Raw genomic sequence first — 23,161 nt, 5'->3', positions numbered from 1 at the left:
GAGTTATTATAACCGTGGCGCTTCCAATAAAATTTAATTTAAATCCTGAATTCATCAGTGGGTCACAGTTAAGTGTTTATGGTTGGATAGCGTTGGCAATTTAATTATAACGGTGATGTATATCTTGAATAATCGAGTTTGGTCTTCCAATAATATATATTTATTGATCCATGAATAACATATAACAGTTACATTTTTTTAATATTGACTTAATAACACAAATCAACGATCAAATTATGTAGAAAAATAGACTAGTGTCTCCACCAGCGCATTTGTGGAATATACTGACTGAATTAATGTCTACGTCTCTACGAACGCAAGAAGAAGGAAAGCACCATATCAGCATGAACTCAGAGAAATTATTAATAATTTTAAAGGTGATACATGAGTGGTGGTTAGTTACAATTTTTCCCTGAGTTTAATACGACAAGAAAAGAAAACAATATGCAATCAGTTGCGTGAAACGCATGTTACGGAAAGAGACTGGCGGTTGGTGGGAGACAGGGGGCTCGATGCCGCTCCTTCACTGGTGGGACAGTTAGACCAATTCGGTAATTGGCCGAATGAAGTGCGCCAAGCGGAGATACCGTGGTTTGATGGGAACTGAGGAGTTTTTCTGGAGGAGGACTCTAGAAGATGGATGGAGACTCCGTGGACTTTGCCTTATGCCAAGTCTTCAGAGTTTGATTTATCAGTTCTCGAGGCCTAGATATGTTTCTCGCAATTGCGTCTGGGATTGTGGATACACCCCGCAGTTACAACAACCTGCTCCACGCCATTCAGTATTAGCGCTTGCAGCAACACAACGTACTGCGACATCGCACAGATTCATTGCGGACATAGTAACCCAGTGCAGCATTCAAATCGATAGATTACAGGAATTTCAGCTGCTTGACGAGAGAGGTGAATGGCACAACGTATGTGAATCACTATATAAATGAGAGTAACGTGAGAAGACAGCCTGGCACAGTCCAACGCCCCACAACTTTATCATGATAAATAATGTACACAGCGCTGCTGCTGAAGTAGTCAAAATGGTTCAAATGGCTCTGAGCACTATGGGACTCAACTGCTGAGGTCATTAGTCCCCTAGAACTTAGAACTAGTTAAACCTGACTAACCTAAGGACATCACACACATCCATGCCCGTGGCAGGATTCGAACCTGCGACCGTAGCGGTCTCGCGGTTCCTGACTGCAGCGCCAGAACCGCGCGGCCACTTCGGCCGGCCCTGAAGTAGTAAAGTTACCCTTTCACTAATAGTTGAAGTTGTTTAAATAAACCAGCACTGCTGCTCCAAATTTCGCACTGATGCATCTGTTTGCTATGTTCCGCAGGTTGCACATCCACTGTCATCTAGATGCTACAAAAGTTCAGAAGAACGCGAAATCGCGAAGATTGGCTAAAATTTACAGACGCGCGAAATTTGGCACCGACTTCAATGCGAGATGCCTTTAATAGGTTCCACAACGAAACATTGTCTCGAAATCTGGTAGAAAATCCGAAGAAATTCTGGTCGTATGTAAAGTACACAAGCGTCAAGACGCAGTCAATACCTTCGCTGCGCACTGCCGATGGTACTGTTACCGACGACTGAGCCGCTAAAGTGGAGTTATTGAACGCAATTTTCCGAAATTCCTTCACCAGGGAAGACGAATGGAATATTCCAGAATTTGAAACACGAATAGCTGCTAGCATGAGTTTCTTAGAAGTAGATACCTTAGGGGTTGCGAAGCAACTCAAATCGCTTGATACGGGCAAGTCTTCAGGTCCAGATTGAATACCGATTAGGTTCCTTTCAGATTACGCTGATATAATAGCTCCTTACTTAGCAATCATATACAACCGCTCGCTCACCGATAGATCTGTACCTACGGATTGGAAAATTGCGCAGGTCGCACCAGTGTTTAAGAAGGGTTGTAGGAGTAATCCACCGAACTACTGACCTATATAACTGACATCGGTTTGCAGTAGGGTTTTGGAGCATATACTGTATTCAAACATTATGAATCACCTCGAAGGGAACGATGTAATGATACGTAATGAGCATGGTTTCAGAAAACATCGTTCATGTGCAACGCAGCTAGCTCTTTATTCGCGCGAAGTAATGGCCGCTATCGACAGGGGATCCTAAGTTGATTCCGTATTTCTGGATTTCCGGAAGGCTTTTGACACCGTTCCTAACAAGCGACTTCTAATCAAGCTGAGGGCCTATGGGGTATCGTCTCAGTTGTACGACTGGATTCGTGATTTCCCGTGAGGAAGGTCGCAGTTCGTAGTAATAGATGGCAAATCATCGAGTAAAACTGAAGTGATATCAGGTGTTCCCCAGGGAAGCGTCTTGGGACCTCTGCTGTTCCTGATCTATATAAATGACCTGGGTGACAATCTGAGCAGTTCTCTTAGGTTGTTCGCAGATGATGCTGTAATTTACCGTCTAGTAAGGTCATCCGAAGACCAGTATCAGTTGCAAAGCGATTTAGAAAAGATTGCTGTATGGTGTGGCAGGTGGCAGTTGACGCTAAATAATGAAAAGTGTGAGGAGATCCACATGAGTTCCAAAATAAATCCGTTGGAATTCGATTACTCGATAAATAGTAGGATTCTCAAGGCTGTCAATTCAACTAAGTACCTGGGTGTTAAAATTACGAACAGCTTTAGTTGGAAAGACCACATAGATAATATTGTGGGGAAGGCGAGCCAAAGGTTGCGATTCATTGGCAGGACACTTAGAAGATGCAACAAGTCCACTAAAGAGACAGCTTACACTACACTCGTTCGTCCTCTGTTAGAATATTGCTGCGCGGTGTGGGATCCTTACCAGGTGGGATTGACGGAGGACATCGAAAGGGTGCAAAAAAGGGCAGGTCGTTTTGTATTATCACGTAATAGGGGAGAGAGTGTGGCAGATATGATAGGCGAGTTGGGATGGAAGTCATTACAGCAAAGACGTTTTTCGTCGCGGCGAGATCTATTTACGAAATTTCAATCACCAACTTTCTCTTCCGAATGCGAAAATATTTTGTTGAGCCCAGCCTACATAGGTAGGAATGATCATCAAAATAAAATAAGAGAAATCAGAGCTCGATCAGAAAGGTTTAGGCGTTAGTATTTCCCGCGCGCTGTTCGGGAGTGGAATGCTAGAGAGATAGTATGATTGTGGTTCGATGAACCCTCTGCCGAGCACTTAAATGTGAATTGCAGAGTAATCATGTAGATGTAGAAACTGTAACATAAAAGCAGAGGAATCGCTGTTTTCTTGAATTATAGAAATCTGATAATTATAAGCAAAAAAAAAAATTATAAGTGGTACTAGTAGCGCGCATTGGACTTCCATTTTTCTATTTCTATTATGCAACACACAGGACAGCAGCAGCAGCAGCAGCAGCAACCACAATGAGTACCGTAGAACCATCTGGAATGGATCTGGAGGTCTACATTCCATCACTACGTGCACTTTCTAAATTCGCGTGTTTATGCCAACTTAATTAGTTACTAGCTGGCGTTACTGACTTCTAGCTGACTGATAAGATCTTCCATTAACCTCGCAAGGCAGCGTGGAACCTGTGTGTCCCTGATGATTTACAAGCGAAAATAGGAAGAAAAGTACTGTGTCGAACTTTGATCTGTTTAGCCCTTTTAAGCTGTACTGAAATACAAAATAATCGTATTTCTATAACATAATTTTCAGCCCAACAGAATATTACAACTTAAATAAGTTTTCCATGGCATTGAAAGTTGCCACAAGCTGAAACAGTATTCCAGTGTAGAGACGACCAGACATCTCACAAGGTACAACACCTGCACTGGCTACGTCGTTATTTTGTACTTGCGCGAAATCCATTGTTATCTTGCCGAGATTTTTATACTTTAATTCTTCGTCTTGTCTGTAATGTAGCAGGCGATAGATATGTATTCTAAATATCAAGACTTTGCTAAAGCACCTGAAGATATAAAGTGAAATGCGTTATTGATAAGCAATACTGAAAAGAAGTATGGAATTCCATGAACTACTTTGAGAGACCATGTAATGGGAAGGCATGAAGCAAAGCACGATAAAGAAACTGTTTCATGTAGAGGAAGAAAATATCATTGGAGAATATCTGGTTACTGTTTCTGGGTGGTACTTCTCATTCTCGGAATTAAACGTTCGGTTATAAGCAAAACATTAACGTAACAAAAGTGGCTGGAATGAAAAGGTGTTCAAAAACAATTTCCCCGGAGAAGCGTGGGTAGACTGTTTAATTCGTCAACACGCCATGCTGTCAACGAGAATTTCAAGAAATATCACTGCTGAGAGAGAAAAGGTACCGTAGTTTTGAATAGTTAGTGACACAATTGATTTTATGTTGTTATCTAATTTATAGAGGAATTTTTTATATTCTCAGTTCAAAATTATAATTTTTTGCTATCCCTGTTTCAGACTGATATTGACATTAAGGACTATTTTGCAGTCCTTGAAATGACTCTAGAAGGCATCAGCCCTTCTGACATCCGAAATTACGATGAAACCAATTTAGCTGATGAACCTGGTCGAAATGAGTGTATTTACAAACGTGGAACCAAGTACCAGGAGCTAATAATGAACTCCTGTAAAGCCGGCCGGGGTGGCCGAGCGGTTCTAGGCGCTACAGCCTGGAACCGCGCGACCGCTACGGTTGCAGGTTCGAATCCTGCCTCGGGCATGAATGAGTGTGATGTCCTTAGGTTAGTTAGGTTTAAGTAGTTCTAAGTTCTAGGGGACTGATGACCTAAGATGTTAAGTCCCATAGTGCTCAGAGCCATTTGAACCATTTTTGATGGGTCGGTACCTTTGTGGGAGGGAATGGTATTTCCCTGGCTTCCTGAACATCAGGACCTTGGCCGCCTTCCAAAAGTCAAGGAAGTGGTTTGAACTCTTCTAAATCAGCCACCACTATGATGTTTGCTGGTACAGCCAACGGCAAACTCCTGGCTGGAATATCGATGTAAATCTGAACGTGTGTGGGTTACTTGGCCACAAGGAGAGCTCCCAGAAACCAGGTCGAAGTCTGGGTGGTTGAATGAAGTCACGTTCAAAGATTGGTTCGTGGCTACATTAATACCTTGGGTCAGGAAACAGGAAGGAATGAAGGCAATGCAGGGTGACCGCCTGTCACACCATTTTTCATCCGACGTGCTAAAAATGTGTAAGGAGCACAAAATTAAATCCATTGATTGCCCTCTGAATGCCACACATGTGTTATTAACTCAAGACTTGGCATTTTACATACCGCTTAAAATGGCAAGGATATCAGAACAGATAAAATAGCGCCACGAAAGAGAGAGAGGAGTGATTTAAATTCCAAGGAAAATTTTCTCTGCCTAAAGTCTGGATTCGAGGCTTGGAAAATTCCTCCATTCGAACCACATAAAGTCTTTAATAAACCACCATTATCACAATCTGGTACGGCAGAGCCTCCAAAATCTCAGTCCACACTGGCAGTGGTGGGAGAAACAGTCATAAAAGTACTACAGGGCATGAAGTACGAAAAATCACAAGGAGCAAAAATGAAAAGAAAATTAAAAACTGAGTCGGGAAGAGGTGTTGTCAGTACCAGTACTGAAGGCAGATCATCTCAGCCAAACGAAAAGGTCTCTCATTCTGTGTCAGCTGAGAAACTAAGGAAAAGAGAAGACAGGAGAACCAACACGAAAAGAAGTCAGTTAGCGCCTCACGATTCATGTGACAGAGGTGAAGACACAACCTATTTCATTAAAGGTTCGTCGAGTGAATGGGTTAAAATGGAAGAAAACAGCGATGACAATGTCAATGACCCTAGCCGATGGGATTGACTTTTAGTGAAGTTTACAATTAAAATACCGCTAGATTTTATGTTGGTTGCATTGAGGAAATAGCTCCTGGAGAAGGGCTTGAAGGTCGTCTCATTAGAAACTGTGTTGGATGCCATTTCAGATATCTTGAGACAAAGTATGCGAGCCTTGCTGACTATGATCATAAAGAATATAATCTAAGTGCTCCAGGAGGAACAGGGAGTTTTAAAATTTGCTGTAAATATCCAGGGCTATGACATTAATTAGGCACTTACAGAGATGTGAAAAACATTTACCTCATTTGTCAAAGTTATTGTATTGTATCGTATTGTATGTTAACTGGGGACCTAGAAACGACGGAGAGGCTTCGTCCCCGCCGCAGCCGCAGTGGTCAACAACCCCACGACGACTACCGCAGTCCACTTCACCCCTCTGCTGCCCCACACCGAACCCACGGTTACTGTGAAGTTCGGCCCCCGGTGGACCCCCAGGGAATGTCTCACACCAGACGAGTGTAACCCCTATGTTTGCGTGGCAGAGTAATGGTGGTGTACGCTTACGTGGAGAACTTGTTTGCGCAGCAATCGCTGACATAGTGTAACTGAGGCGGAATACGGGGAACCAGCCCGCATTCACCGAGGCAGATGGAAAACCGCCTAAAAACCATCCACAGACTGGCCGGTTCACTGGACCTCGACACAAATCCGCCGGGTGGATTCATGCCGGGGACCAGGCGCTCCTTCCCGACCGGAAAGCCGTGCGTTAGACCGCACGGCCAACCGGGCGGGCAAGTTATTGTATTAGTTAGTTAGTTCATTAGTAGTTGTGATAATGTTGAGTGTAGGTTGACGTAATTTTGTGTATGGGACTTAATTAAATATTTTCCCTTACTTGTGAGCTATAAGTTACTCTTCTCAGTGAAAATGCTGATCGCTTTGCCTGTGAAGTAGTGACAAAATACGATGAAAAGCATTTTGGCGGTAACTTCTGCTAATATTTGCCACGTTTTTATACCCGTTTTCGTGCTGAGTCAGTAACTGTTGACTTGTTCCGAAGAGTTGCGATTTACGCCGAGAAGTAGAAAGTTGTTACTTCATCCTCGTGGGATCTTGTGAACTCCGCGACCAATTGGTCAATAACTGAACAAGCGACAAATACTTTTAAAATGCCTCCAGAATGAGCCATTGACTATGCAGCAGAGTGTGCCCGCGAAAGGCAAAGGTCCCAAGTTCGAGTCACGATCGGACACACAGTTTTAATCTGCCAGGAAGTATCATATCAGCGCACACTCCGCTGCAGAGTGAATACCTCATTCTGGAAACATCCCCCAGGCTGTGGCTAAGCCATGTCTCCGCAGTATCCTTTCTTTCAGGAGTGCTAGTTCTGCATGGTTCGCAGGAGAGCTTCTGTAAAGTTTGGAAGGTAGGAGCCGAGATAGAGTAACTGCCCGCGAAAGGCAAAGGTCTCGAGTTCGAGTCTCGGTCGGGCACACAGTTTTAATCTGCCAGAAAGTCTAACTTTTAAAATGCTTTATATCGATGCTACAACAGGTTTTGGGCTATAATGCTTATCTTCGGATGACTAACACCTCCTGTCACATTGATATTTTGACCAGCATTCTGTCGTCTGCTTCTGCGCTTCAAAAGGACTTTCGAATATTTAGAGCCACTTTGTATGTTGTTTCATTACTGAAATATACTAATGTGCCTCCAATTAGTTAGATATAAGGTGAAACAGTTGTATAAAATTACATATTTTCCAGCGTACGGAGAATTGTTTTGTTGTGGTCCTTATAGTTTTCTAGAACGATGTATATGCTGATTTATTGCAAACATCACCCATTTTCCTTCTCATATTACTGTGGCACACTTCATAGCATTCTTAACGTCAGTTTGAGCTTCTCACATACGCTTAAATCCAACTTTTGGTTTACAATGCAGAGATTATTCATTAAGCAAATATGTAAAGATATAATTCATCCCTGTTGATGTAAACTAAACAAGGAACGTATATGGGATGTGCAGCATGATAGTAACAAAAAATGCTTGTACTCTAAGAATAAACTTATTAACAAAGGACTACAGGACAAGTTGCTTTAAGCAGGTTTTATTTTTCCAACAACTGGAAGCGGAAATTTTAAGGAAATATTAAAAGGCCATCAGATTTCCTACTATAGATTAGACACATATGTACACACATTGAAATATACAGAAATTTTGAAGATCATCAGAGTTTATACGTTAGTTGAAAGCAATACAAAATTATAAAGGTGACGGGTGGGACGAGGACAACACATTCGCTCAGCATTAGAGTTAACACTTACGTGACTTAATACTGGTATCAAAAACAAATTATTTCAGAAATAAATAGCGTCAAGGTGCATTGTACCATTGGAACATACAAAGTCATGTCTGCATATTGGGACTCTGTTTGTTTGAGAGCATTGATTAATGAAACTTCCTGGCAGATTAAAACTGTGTGCCGGACCGACACTCGAACTCGGGACCTTTGCCTTTTGCGGGCAAGTGCTCTACCGACTGAGCTACCCAAGAACGACTCACGCCCCGTTCTCACAGCTTTACTTCTGCCAGTACCTCGTCTCCTACCTTCCAAACTTTACAGAAGCTCTCCTGCGAACCTTGCAGAACTAGCACTCCTGAAAGAAAGGAGCCCCCAGGCTGTGGCTAAGCCATGTCTCAGCAATATCCTTTGCTGTACAATTTCTTGCTCGCACGGAAGTGAACAATGATCGGCCATGGAAGATTTCGTGGACAGACGAAGCCCACTTCCGTCTGACAGAATATGTTAATACACAGAATTGTCGAATATGGGCAACGGGAAATCCACATGCAAATCAACCAGTACCACTTCATCCTGAAAATGTCACTGTGTGGTGCAGGTTTCAAAAATGGTTCAAATGGCTCTGAGCACTATGGGACTTAACATCTCAGGTCATCAGTCCCCTAGAACTTAGAACTAATTAAACCTAACTAACCTAAGGACACCACACACATCCATGTCCGAGGCAGGATTCGAACCTGCGACCGTTGGGGTCTAGCGGTTCCAGACTGTAGCGCCTAGAACCGCTCGGCCACCCCGGCCGGCGGTGCTTCCAATCCTGTTACCTGTTCGGTCACTGGTAAGCGCTATGAGTATCTTTTGCGCAACCACGTCATTCCAGCTCTCCAACAGCGTGGATCTGTGGATGGGATCATTTTTATCGCAGTTCAACAGGAAGTCACTCGTGCACAGGGGAAATTTAGAATGGATAACAAAGAAGGATGTTTCGTAGGATTTTACGCACCGTGCTCATGGGTATGTCCAGTGTTCGGACAATTCCCCGTGCACTACATGTTTGCACACCACCAGTCGTCTCCTCCTGCATTGCTGTGGCCACTGCTTCCACTGACGTCGAATCAATTCGTGTCATCCCTCTACTAGGTTGCACATCAAAAGAACCCATCTTTTCGAATTTCGGAATCAATTTCTCCAGACCTACGGTAGTCATCAGACCAACTCCTTTTTTCAAACCCTCCAGTGCCCTGAATTTCCGCAGAGCGACGTGTGCACAGTCATCATTCTTGTAATACAGCTTTACAAGCACAGCGCGATCATGCATTGATATAGCCATGGCGAACGTCGCAGACGCAAAAGGAGGAAAAGCCGTATACCCGGTGTGTTTATAGCAACTTCAGGGGGTCGTGCGCATGACAGGTGTTTTCATATACGTATTCTGACACATTTTCACACTATTGTTTCTCTTCTGCCGTACGTTTTTCTCCCTTCTCCGATAATATTCCGTTGCTATTTGACGTCATTCTGACCAGTGGTGTTCATTTATAAACACCCTGTAGAACGCGGGCCCTCTCCATTGTAAATACGGACTGCACGCTCATTAATACTAGCTGTAACGTGCGTCTGTCTGACTAGCAGTCATTCCTCACCAGGTGACGCTGCTATCTCCTGGCCGGGTTTATATTAATAGTAGGTCGGTGATCATAATATTCAGGCTGTTCAGTGTAATTGGTAAGAACTGGTCCAACAGTTATGTGTTTCAAATATTTCGCATTCAGTGGGACTCAGAAATATTCCGGCAATGTTGGGACTCTGATTAATTTTGCGCAGTGTTCGACTTAGTCTCAAATACGTAGTGGGACTTGGAAATGTTCTGGCACAGTTTGGACTGTGATTACTTTGCACTGTGTGTCACTGACAGTGTTGTGGGGACTTAAGTCAAATATCTTAACTGATCGGCATAGGACTGTGAATCGCTGTGTCGATTAGCCAGTTTAGTGGTTAGGGTATGTCAGTGAATTTACGGCTATGAACACCATCTGGTGCATTCTAGCCAGTTTATTGATTTATCAAATTTATGATGTAATGTTACCTACCACTAGGGGCTCGAGTCATTTTATTAATTCAACATAATAACTTGTGTCATCAGGTTAGTGGATAATTAATTAGACACTAAACTGTATGTCAGAACTTACATCACTTGCAGTTGGATAAGTGATTTATAACACCAACTACATTCAGCCTAGTAGATCTTGGAGTTACGACTATTCGACAGTAAATATTTTACAGTTCTATTCAACTTTAGAGCGTCGCAAATTCGGAAAAAGAAGTTTGCCTCTAGACTAACGTGTAGAGAGAGAGAGATAGAGAGAGATAGAGAGAGATATAGATAGAGAGAGATATAGATAGAGATAGAGAGAGATAGAGAGAGATAGAGATAGAGAGAGATAGAGATAGAGAGAGATAGAGAGAGATAGAGAGAGAGAGAGAGAGAGAGAGAGAGAGAGAGAGTGTCTGAGTCTGCTTTTGGTATTTTGTTATTAAATAAAAAAGTACCTCGCTTCATTGTTTAGTAAGTGTTAAAATTAAACGATTTGTTGTTAGCCTACCCTGTGCTGATACTGGTGTCTGTTACCTTACTTCTACAGGAGTCGTTAAGATGTTACCTAGTTCAGGAGCTTTTCTATTGCACTGAGGATGTTATTATGCAAATTTCTGTCTGCTGGGGGTCCATGTTGTGTTTATTAGGCAGAAATTGTCAGTCAGCTAACAAACAGTTATTACCCCATCACCTACAAACAATTTCTATATAATTTCTTTAGGTTGTTCACACAAATTAGACACAGCGTGGACCCAAAAAGTCAGAAATCTTTGCGAGAATTTCCTCACTGCAATAGGAAAACACCCGCACTAATTACCATCCTAAAGATAGCTATAGCTGAAAAGGAACCGACACCAAAATCGACTCACTGAGAGTAGACTAATAACAAATCTTTTAACTTTCAACCCTACCTAAAACGTGCTATAAGGTAACTTCCGTTGTTATACTTCTGAAGTAACCTGCCGGCATCTGGTGGCCGAGCGGTTCTAGGCGCTTCAGTCTGGAACCGCGCGACCCCAACGGTCGCAGGTTCGAATCCTGCCTCGGGCATGGATGTGTGTCATGTCCTTAGGTTAGTTTGGTTTAAGTAGTTCTAAGTTGTAGGGGACTGATGACCTCAGAAGTTAAGTCCCATAGTGCTCAGAGCCATTTGAACCATTTTTTACTTTGTGCAAGGAAGGGCTCTCAACAAGGGAAGTGTCCAGATGTCTCGGAGTGAACCAAAAGGATGTTGTTCGGACACGGAGGAGATACAGAGAGACAGGAACTGTCGATGGCATGCCTCGCTCAGGCCGCCCAAGGGCTGCTACTGCAGTGGACGACCGCTACCTAAATATTATGTCTTGGAGGAACCCTGACAGCAAAGCCACTACGTTGAATAATGCTTTTCGTGCAGCCACAGGAGGTCATATTACGACTCTAACTGTTCGCAGTAAACTGCATAATTCACAGCTTCACTTCCGACGTCCATTGCGAGGGCCATCTTTGCCACCACGACACAACGCAGCGCGGTACAGATGGACCCAGCAACATGCCGAACGGTCCGCTCAGGATTGGCATCACGTTCTCTTCACCAACGAGTATCACATATGACTTCAACCAGACAGTTGTCAGAGAAGTGTTTGGAGGCAACCCGTCCAAGCTTAACGCCTTAGACTCACTGTCCACCGAGTGCAGCTAGGTGGAGGTTCGCTGCTGTTTTGGGGTGGCATTATGTGGGGCCGATGTACTCTTTTGGTGGTGATGGAAGGCACTGTAACGGCTGTATGATACGTGAATGCCATCCTCTGACCGATAGTGCAACCATATCGGCAACATATTGGTGAGACATACGTCTTCATGGACGACAATACGCGCCTCCATCGTGCACATCTCATGAATGACTTCCCTCAGGATAACGACATCGCTCGGCTAGAGTGGCTAGCATGTTGTCCAGACATGAACCTAATCGAGCATGCCTGGGATAGATTGAAAAGGCCTGTTTATGGACGAGGTGAGCCACTAACCACTCTGAGGGATCTACGCCAAATCGCCGTTGAAGAATGGGACAATTAGGACCAACAGTGCTTTGATGAACTTGTGGATAGTATGCCACGACGAATACAGGCATGCATCAATGCAAGAGGGCGTGCTACTGGGTAGTAGATCATAGATACAGTGACCTGGATCATCACCTCTGAAGGTCTCGCTGTATGCTGGTACAACATGCAATATGTGGTTCTCATGAGCAATAAATAGGGCGGAAATGATATTTATGTTGTTCCCTATTCCAGTTTTTTGCACATGTCCCGGAACTATCGGAACCAAGGTGATGCAAAACTTTATTTGGTGTGTGTATAGAGAAACTGGTACACCTGCCTAATATACTGTAAGGTCCCCGGGAGCACGCAGAAGTGCAGCAGCACGACGTGGCATGGACTCGACAAATGTCCGAAGTAGCCCGTCCGGGTAACTGTGCGGTCTAACGCTCTGCTTTCCGCCGGCACGAATCCGCCCGGCGGATAAGTGTAGACGTCCGGTGTGCTGGCCAGTCTGTGGATGGTTTTTAAAGCGGTTTTCCATCTCCTTCGGTGAATGCGGGCTGTTTCCTCTTATTACGTCTCAGTTACACAATGTCGGCGATTACTGCGCAAACACATTCTCCGCGTACGCGTACACCATAATTACTCTACCACGCAAATATTGGTATTACACTCGTCTGGTGTGATACATCCCGTGGAGGGGGGGGGGGGCGGGGGGTTCCGCTGTGGTTCGCGAAACGCACTATAACCGTGGGTTCGGTGTGGGGCGGCGGAGGGGTGAGTGGACTGCTGTAGCCTGTTGTAGGGGTTGTGTAGCACTGAGGCTACAGCGGGGACGAAGCCTCTCCGTCGTGTCTAGGTCCCCAGTTCAATACACAATACACAAAGTTCGAAGTAGTGGTGGGGAGGGGGGGGGGGGGAGGGAATGACACCATGAGTCCTGTAGAGCTGTCCATAAATCCATAAGAGTACGAGGGGGTGGAGATCTCTTCCAAACAGCAAGTTGCAAGGTATCCCAGATTTGCTCCATAGTTTTCACGCCTGGGGAGTTTGGTGGCCAGCAGAAATGTTTAAAATCAAACAGAAATGTGTTCCTGCGGCCACTCTGTAGCAGTTCTGAATGCGTGGGGTGTCGCATTGTCGTTCAAATGGTTTAAATGGCTCTGAGCACTATGGGACTTAACATCTGAGGTCATCAGTCCCCTAGAACTTAGAACTACTTAAACCTAACTAACCTAAGGACATCACACACATCCATGCCCGAGGCAGGATTCGAACCTGCAACTGTAGCGCGCATTGTCGTGCTGGAACTGCCAGTCGGAGTGCACAACGGACATGGAATGTTGCAGGTGATGAGACAGGACACTTCCGTACGTCTCACCTGTCAGTCGTATCTGGACGTATCAGGAGTCCCATATCACTCCAACTGCAGACGCCCTACATCATTACAGACCCTCCGCCAGCTTGAACAGTCCCCTGCTGACATGCAGGGTCCATGGATACATGAAGTTGTCTCCATACACGTACACGTCCATCCGCTCGATACAATTTGAAACGAGACTCTTCCGACCAGGCAACATGTTCCCAGTCATCAACAGTCCAATGTCGGTGTTGGCGGGCCCAGGTGAGGCGTAAAGCTTTGTGTCGTGCAGTCATCAAGTGTTCACGAGTGGCCCTTCGCCTCCGAAAGTCCATGTCTATGATGTTTCGTTGAATGGTTAGCACGCTGACACTCGCAGATGGTCCAGCATCGAAACCTGCAGCAATTAGAAGGGTTATACTTCTATCACGTTGAACGATTCTGGTCAGTCGTCGTTGGTCCAGTTCTTTCAGGATCTTTTTCCGGCCGCTACGATGTCTGAGATTTGATGTTTTACTCGATTCCCGATATTCACAGTACACTAGTGAAATGGTCGTAGTGGGAAATCCCCGATTCATCGTTACTTCGGAGGCGCTGTGTCCCATCGCTGATGCGCCATCTATAACATAACGGTCAGCCTCTCTTAAGGGGGAAAGGACGTCAAACGGGCCGACTTGGAGCAGGAGAGGCAACACAGGACATTTTATTTTCTACTGTCTATACTTTTACAAATAAATTCATAAAACTTGGTCAGCATGACCAGGAAGGATTCAGGATACACACTCATAGCAGTGGAAGTGCAAAAACATTACAAAATAAATTTTTTTTAGATATTAAATTTCATCATTTTTTCACTTATTTGCTATAGGTACATTTTTCTTCACAAGTAAGAGAGATTCTTTGATGAATTTTGCACAGCATACAAACCATACTTACAGGTGTATGAAACTCTAGAATTTTCCCAATCTATTAAAAACTGTGGTAAAATTTGAGATAATTCCTACAAAATTTGATTTTTTTTTCTAAGCATGAAGCTTAAAACGTAACAGCTCACTCACTTTTCATAAATTAAATAGATTCTAGAGTTTCCGACACCTGTAAGTATAGTTTGTATGCTGTGCAAAATTCATCGAACAGTCTCTCTTACTTATGAAGAAAAGTGTACCTATAGCAACAAATGCAGCCAATAGTAGGTGAAAAAATGATGAAATTTCACATGTAAAAAAAGTTATTTTGTTATGTTTTTCAACTTTCGCTGCTACGAGTGTGACTCCTGAATCCTTCCTGGTCATGCTGACAAAATTTCATGAATTTACTTGTAAAGGTATAGACAGTGGAAATTAAAATGTCCTGTGGTGACTCTCCTGCTCCAAGTCGGCCCGTTTGTCGTCCTACCCCCCTTAAATATTGATAACCTGCTATTGTAGCAGCAGTAACCGATCTAACAACTTCGCCAAGCACTTGTTGACTTATATAGGCGTTGCGGAGCGCAGCGCCGTATTCTGGCTCTCTACATATCTTTGTATATCAGTACGCATGCCTATACCAGTTTCTTTGGCTTTTCAGTGTAGCTTATAAAAGAAACGCACGTACAGTGGATTAAAGAGTCGCAGAAGTGACTCGAGTCGAAGGCGAGTCGCTAGAAGGACCAGGCACAGTGTACCTTCTTTGCTCATTTCTGTAAATGATGTGAACAATCACTACGCAGAACACCGCAAACGGATTAACACTGTATTCGCTACGTTGCGTATTGCTACGGCGCACAGAACTGATAAGTAGTTAAGGTTGGCAGAGTATGTAATTATTCGGGAGTGGCATGAAATCAGCCGATCACAGTAGGGCCAAGTAAAAGCAGGAAATGAGGTTGCATCTTAGAAGGAGACCGCACTGAAATCGAATGTTTGTAATTTTTAGATTTATGGTAACTGAATTCCAAAGCAGTTCGATCCAATTCTCAGGCATTCTCGAGAAAGTCGACTCTGAAAATTTCTGATCGGCTTTCACCCTTCGGTGCACCATTATCACTGCAGTGGACAGCTTTTAATAGTAGTGGCCTCTTTGGCGTTCTCAGTTAGTCATGAAGCTCTAAATGTATGCAGGACACATCACCAGTAGGGAGTGCCCGCTGCGGTGGACTACCGGAATTTGCAGACGCAGGACTGATTGAAAACGCCAAAGAAGTGACCACTCACAGCTACTCAGTGCGTGGACAAGGCGTTCCATAGGGTTATTACTCTAAACGAAAATCGAATTTTCAGTAAGTAGTACCGTTCTGTGGTAGCGTGCTTGCTTGCCATTTGCTGGGCTTGGGTTCAATTCCTGGCGGATGCAAACTTTTAAACAAAGGTGCATGTTCTACGAGGGTTTCTATGAAGCGTAAAATACAGGAAAGTGAAAAAAAAATGCTATAACGCACGAGACTGGCAATAACTGGACGAGTCTCATCCCCATCATTATTCTTTTCGTACAGTTCTAATACACCATTTTAAATACAAAATTCCTCAGATGTATGCTAATTAATATATAAGTATCAGTTTGTTATTTTCATGAGTGAGGAACGTCTTCCTGTTTTTAATTATATATTCCACATAAAAATCCGGTTTTCATTCCAAATATATATGTACAATTATTGATCTCTTATAAAATATTGTTAATGAAGCTTGCTTACATTAAAAACAATTAAAAAATTAAATTTCCTTTTTATCTCTAAGAATTTTACGCGTCACGGAATTGCTCGTAGAACATGCAGCCTTGTTTAAAAAAATCAGTATGGCTGGAAATTGAGCCCACCTTACTCACGAGGGAGGCAGAGATTCAGTCAAACAGCTGCATAGGGCTGCAAGAAGACTATCTTGCTTTCGTGTACTTAAGACATTTAGAACTCTTACAAGTAGATTTTCTGAAGAAATTTTGAGAGTTGCAGGGAACTGCTTTGGACGACAGTTGTTTGATATCTCAGCTTCACTTAAAAAGGAAATCATGTCCAGAAACGTGTCTATTTCCCGACACACACAAAAATCGCAATACACGTTATTCTCTAACTCCTGCTCCTTGTCGTCTGGACCGACTTACGAGAAGGGTCCGATGCGACGACCACCGGGGTCAGCATATATACAGAACCCCCGTACCATCTTCTGGTACACAAAATGACAAATTTCTGGCTCTCGAGTATCCACCACAGCCATAAAATACGTCAGTAGGTTTTCCTCGGGTGCCAGAGGGGCCTCGTAAACGAAGGATTTCTTGTGACCCCACAGATATAAGTCGGCCACAATAGTATTACACCTGGAAGTGAGCGCTCTTCGGTCAGCTATTAGTAAGTTTCCATCGTGGTGTTTAATGAGGACATTCTGAAACACTTAATGATATACACTGATCCACCAAAGCAATGTCACCACCGACCAACTATCGATATAAACTAGACAAGGCGATAGCGGCGTCACCTGGCGAAGAGTGACTGCTACTGACACAGATGCATGGTGTATATAGTAAGCGTGCTGTCCGTGTGTAGATTTATGAGTTTGAGCAAGAGCAGATTTTGATGGCCCAGAGGCTCGGCACGAGCATTTCGGAAACTGAACTACTTGTCAGGTGTTCGAGGAGTGCTGCAGTGAGTGTCTTCAACACGTAGCAGAACCACAGAGAAACCACGTCCAGACGTCGTGGGGATGGGCGACCATCCCTCGTTACATATGTCGGACATCGTAGGCCGGGCAGACTGGTAAAACAGGACAGGCGGCAAACTGTGACGGGAATAACACCCGACTTTAATGCTGTGCGTAGTACGCACCGTTCGCAGAACACTCCTAACGAATCCCGACACCTTCATCATCACGCCGATGGGAAGGCACATACTCTTCGTCTTCCAGGGGAGCCACTCCTTGACACCTGTACTGCGGAATGGAGACGAGCTGGCGGCCGATCCATTGTGCTCTGGGGAACATTCGCGTGGGCACCCATGGGTCAATTGGAGGTCGAGCAAGGTACCATGACGGCCAAGGAATACCGTGCACTATTTGCAGACCACGTGCACCCCTTCGTGACAATCATGTTTCCCGAAGGCAGTGGTATTTTTCAACAAGATAATACGCCATGTCACAAGACCAGGAGTTTGAGTGAGTGGTTCGAGGAACACAGTGATGAGTTCCCATTGATGTGCTCTTACGTCTCTCACTCTATTCCCTATCGCTTCAGCAACGCAAGCATAAATTTCTAGTACAAGTATTTTTTAACCTAAGTGGTTTCCAAATTTTCAATGGAGGAGGATGTAATACCACCTAGTAGGGCGCCTTCATTCTCGATTTTTATTTTTTGTGGCATTTCCTGTGATAAACGAAGCCGTATAAGGGTATACTTCTCCATGGGTTACCGTTATGGTCTATACAGCTTTTGTCTATGTGAAATATATAGCAAAATTCCAAACCACTTAATTACATACAGTGCAAATCTAATCATTTCCAACAAGATGAACATAATTTGAGGCATGCATTCAGTGATCGTGTGAACCCTTCCATGACTTTCAATGCATTACCGATTGTGGAGTGAGAACACATACAATTTACGTGTTACAAGCATAGATGATGATAAAAGTAATGGTTGTTATCGCGTTAATTTCGGAAACTGTATTTGTACTTTATAAAGTAATAGCAGAGGAGAAACTGAAATTGTGTTCTGTATGTTGTGGATGTTTCAAGAAATATGATTGTAAAGCACAGCTTATGCATGTTGTAAATATAGAAAAGATATAAAAAGTGGATGTAAGCTAAATGTAGTAGATACATAAAAGATGTAAACTGAGAGTGTAAGGCACATGTTTAAAATTTATTACGAAGCTGAAACTGAAAACTGGATCTTGTGTAGGTATTACGAATACGTGACTGTAGCGTGATGGTTGTACCTGGTGCTGCCTAGATAACTATTTATTCCAGTTCTGTAAGTCCATCTCCTCCCCCTCTCTCAATCCATCTCCTCCTTCCCTATCAGTCCATCTCCACCTTTCTCATATCTGTGTCGATCTCCTCCGACCCCCTCTCTGTCTGTCCATCTCTTCCTCCTACCTTCTTTCTCCATGTTATCAACCCGGCCGGGCGCAGTGGCCGTGCGGTTCTGGGCGCTACAGTCTGGAACCGAGCTACCACTACGGTCGCAAGTTCGAAACCTGCCTCGGGCATGGATGTGTGTGATGTCCTTAGGTTAGTTAGATTTAATTAGTTCTAAGTTCTAGGAGACTGATGACCTCAGAAGTTAACTCGCATAGTGCTCAGAGCTATTTGAACCAATTATCAACCCTACCCCAATCGGCAGCTGCTAGTTCTAATCCCCACAATATTTATTTCCAGACAGTACATAATACGTGTACCAAGTTGAATTCGATTCAGGGGCTTATAAGGAGATTTTTACTAATGGCTTTGCCCACATACGCACATGTCAAATAATTTCACATATATTTAAGATATTGAACACATATATGTACCCTTATTTCTCCTGTACGTATAGTCAACTTCACCTTATACTTTCGTTATCCCCACAGCTTAATGTCTATGGCATCATATCTCCTGAAATATATGTCGTGCAATGATATAATTTTGCAGACACATCCAGTTGTGTAAGCGGACGCCGTCCGCGAAACGTGTTGCAAATACAGTTAGCAGCACAGAAATAGTAACTTAAACGTCATGCTTGAAGCTACTTTTTTTCACATATCTCAGTGTTTACGACGTCATATCTTCTGAACTTTGTGTGGTACAATGATTTAATTTTGTAGGTGCATTCTGCGGCATATTTGGACAACGTCTACTAAGTGTGTTCCGAATGGAGTTATTAGTAAAGCAGTAATAAATTAAATTCACATTCCTGATGCATCGGTTTTACTGCACGAACCGCGAAAATGTAGTAAACGCTAAATTCTTTTGCGTACATTATTTTGTGTGCGTAGGTGGGTGCGGCGGGGGGAAGGGGGGGAGCGATAAAATGTCTCGTAATTTTGTTAAAATTATGTGTAAAGTTTGTTGCAATTCACTAAGTGCTCTCATTAAAACAGTATGACTATGGTCCGACTATTTGGGTGTCGTCAGTTAGGCTACTTTTTCGACCCTCTCGAGAGGTAGATGGTTCTTACCCACACAGCGGTCCTTTCTGTTTAGGAACAGATATAGAACACACATACATACATTCGTACAAACAGTTTTAAAATATGTACGGTTATGGATAACGATAAAATATTATATAGCATATCGAACTACATATCTCACTTGTCGGTATTTTTCTCGTGATCTGTACTTTGCACATCCTGCTTGAACTTCGGTAACAGACGGAATGCACCATCCCCTTCAAGTATTGTCTAAAGTATGTCACGTACTCGCCTCCAGACTAAGGGACTGTGTTGCATGGAGACTGACAAAAGCAGAGAATACTCAACGTGTGTGTGTGTGTGTGTGTGTGTGTGTGTCTGTGTGTCTGTGTGTGTGTGTGTGTGTGTGTGTGTGTGTGTGTGTGTGTGTGTCTGTGTGTGTGTGTGTGTGTCTGTGTGTGCGAGCACGCGCGCGCGCACGCGCGTGTGTTTTTATGTAATTTCTGAAACAAATCAGGAGTTTTGAACATGGTGTCAATTTACGCAGTTCAGGTGAAGCTTATATAATCTTGGAAATACTATAGTTTTGTAAATATCTTTCAGAAGCAACTGGATACGTTTGAACATTGCGCCGCACTACTGATTTAGTTGTTTCGCTTTAATGACTCCTGATAAGATACTTCTCTGCGATTGGCTGTTTCATTTTAATGAATGGTAAAAAAATTAAATATCCCACCAGCACCATCTTGCTTTTTTCAAACTTTGCGCCACTGATCTGCATTTTTTAACTTCCCCTTCATAACCATCCTGGAGTTTTAAATTTCCTACCATCTTGGATTATGTCGTCATGTCAAAAATCCCAGCACTGTTTCCTGACCGAGCGAGGTGGCACAGTGGTTAGCACACTGGACTCGCATTCGGGAGGACGGCGGTTCAATCCCGAGTCCGGGCATCCTGATTTAGGTTTTCCGTGATTTCCCTAAATCGTTTCAGGCAAAGTCCGGGATGGTTCCTTTGCAAGGGCGCGGCGGCCTTCCATCCCCATCCCTCCCTAATCCGATGAGACCGATGACCTCGCTGTTTGGTCTTCTCCACCAAACAGCCCCTCACTGTGTCCTGAAGCCACAACTTCTACGTCAAAACTCAGAACTGAGGTGTGCACCAAAACAGTCGTAGTAATGGCACTTTTACACTGAGAAAAATATCTTCAGTTTTTACATGCCCAACAGTTAAGCTGTTTGGCTTCACAGTTGGTGAGATGGAGACCTAACTATGATTTCTGATCGTCATCGAAATGAAACCTCTCAAGCATATTAGCAAAAAAGTAGTTGTTTAGATTGAGACTGCATGTTAGTCTATTATATAGTTTCTATTCAGTCTTCCTCTGTAGCAGCAAACATATCACTACAGTTACTGAAGTATTGAAGATTACAACCTGTCTAAGAACAAAATACGGTAGGTAAACTTGTAAACCTATAGTCAAATTGTTGACTGTCTCTCAGAAATGTGTCTTTAGATGATTTGGAAGAAATTCCATCACATATATTATGACGTTTCATCAACACGAATTAAGCGGCAAATATAATCGTCATACTTACATTACGAATTACGCTGTCGTTCTCATCGTGCGATACGCTACTTACAGTCAAGCTCCTGGAAGAGAACGAAAGGGAGATAACTTTGTTCAGCACAACCTGTGCACCATCCAACCAGTCACCCAACATGACTCAGCGAAAAGGCACGTTGGGTAATCTCATGCAGCTGTTGTGATGTTATCTTTATTTTTGGTTGGTATTCATTTAACTGTGTTCATCTGGGACATAATCGTAAAATTTCTGACTGCAGAATTGCTAATAAAACCACCAGAAATGAATAGTTACTACCTCCCGATGGATACAGAGAGGAAAGTATTGCCACCATTAGATCCAAATGTATACAGGAACGAATTCTAGTTTACTGTGTTCACTCTGACATTGTCCTAAAATGCGTAGCTGGCTGCCTGCGTGTCACATACAAGGAGCAGACAACACAACGCGATTTTACGAACTCCAGCACCACGGGCTGCACTGCATCTATCTTTCTCCTCATCGATGTATAATTCTTCCCCAGAAACTCCCAAAACTGAATATACTATCTTCTCTTCTTTGAACAGCCTTTACAAGAAGCGACTCACTTGAGTAATGGCCGCCCATTCTGTAGTTCGCTTAAATTTCACAGCCTTAAACTCTCAAAATGGCTCTCGTTACTTATTTCCTTGCAGATTGCATAGTGTATTTGAACTGCTACTAACTATCGAGAAAATTGCTCTGTCCTACAACAGCCAAATCCCGTCATAAGCACAGCGCTATCCTATTGCATTACGACAACCCTCGCAATCCTCGCCTAACAGTTGCCTTCTGCAGCCCATGCCTCAAAAATGAGTTCTCATATCCTGCTTATATGAGAAATCCTTAGTCTGATGCTTAAGTTAGTAGCGTTTTTGTTTTGCGTAATGGTATTCCGGTTGCTATGGGTGTATTTATGGATTGTCATTTTTGTGTTTGTAGTTCATTGTTGCTGCCTGAATTTACATATTGTCATTTTCTCATTTGGAGACAATGAGTGGAGTTGTGGATTGCCAAGTAGAGAAATCGCAACATTTCCGACATGTGCTTCTGTTTGAGTTCAGTAGAGGGGTCACAGTAGCAGAGGTACGCAGAAACGTTTGCACCGTGTACAGGGATAATACCAATGGACAGAACATGGAAAGAAAATTGTTTTCTCGTTTTGACATTAATGACTCTTCATGTTCAGGAAGACCTTGGTTGTTTGATGAACGGTGCTTAAACTCATTAATCCCCAATGATCCACGTCAGTGTACACGGGAACTGGCAAATGTGATGAACTGTGATCTTCCGCCGTTGTGCGACGTTTGCATGCAATGGGAAAGGTTCAAAAATTGGGTGCTCCAATCCAAAATCACAAAAATCTGCGGGTGGTCATATGTGCATCTCTGTTTGCTTGTCATCAATTGTTTCCTGAACACCACCGACCTTCCTATCCTATATTGTTACTGGTGACTAGAAGTGGTGTCTTTATGTTAACATACGGAAAAGAAAGGTCCAAAATTCCTGCGCACATCCACAAAAGACAATGTTATACATCTGGTGGAACAGCGACGGTGTGGTGTATTACGAACTGCTTCCCCGGCATGTGACCATCACTGCTAACATTTATTGTCAACAACTGAGACGTCACGCAGACGCAGTAAACAAACAACAACCAGGAAGACTGCGTGAAGTTATGCTACTCCACGATAATGCCCGCCCGCAATTTGCTAGACTGACAACAAAACGTTATACAGGAGCTGGGTTGGAACTCATTCCGTACCCACCTACTTCACCTGATCTTGTGACCTCAGATTTTAATCTTCCCCGCTCTCCATTGAACAGCCTTCGAGGAACTCCCTTTCCGGATGAAAATGACTTCCGATCGTGGCTGCACGACTTCTTCGTCTCAAAACCACGTGATTCCTACAGTCG

The sequence above is a fragment of the Schistocerca piceifrons genome, chromosome X (genome assembly GCF_021461385.2).
Source record: "Schistocerca piceifrons isolate TAMUIC-IGC-003096 chromosome X, iqSchPice1.1, whole genome shotgun sequence".
Lineage (NCBI taxonomy): Eukaryota > Metazoa > Arthropoda > Insecta > Orthoptera > Acrididae > Schistocerca > Schistocerca piceifrons.
The sequence above is the reverse complement of the archived record's forward strand: the minus strand, read 5'-3'. Positions refer to the sequence as shown.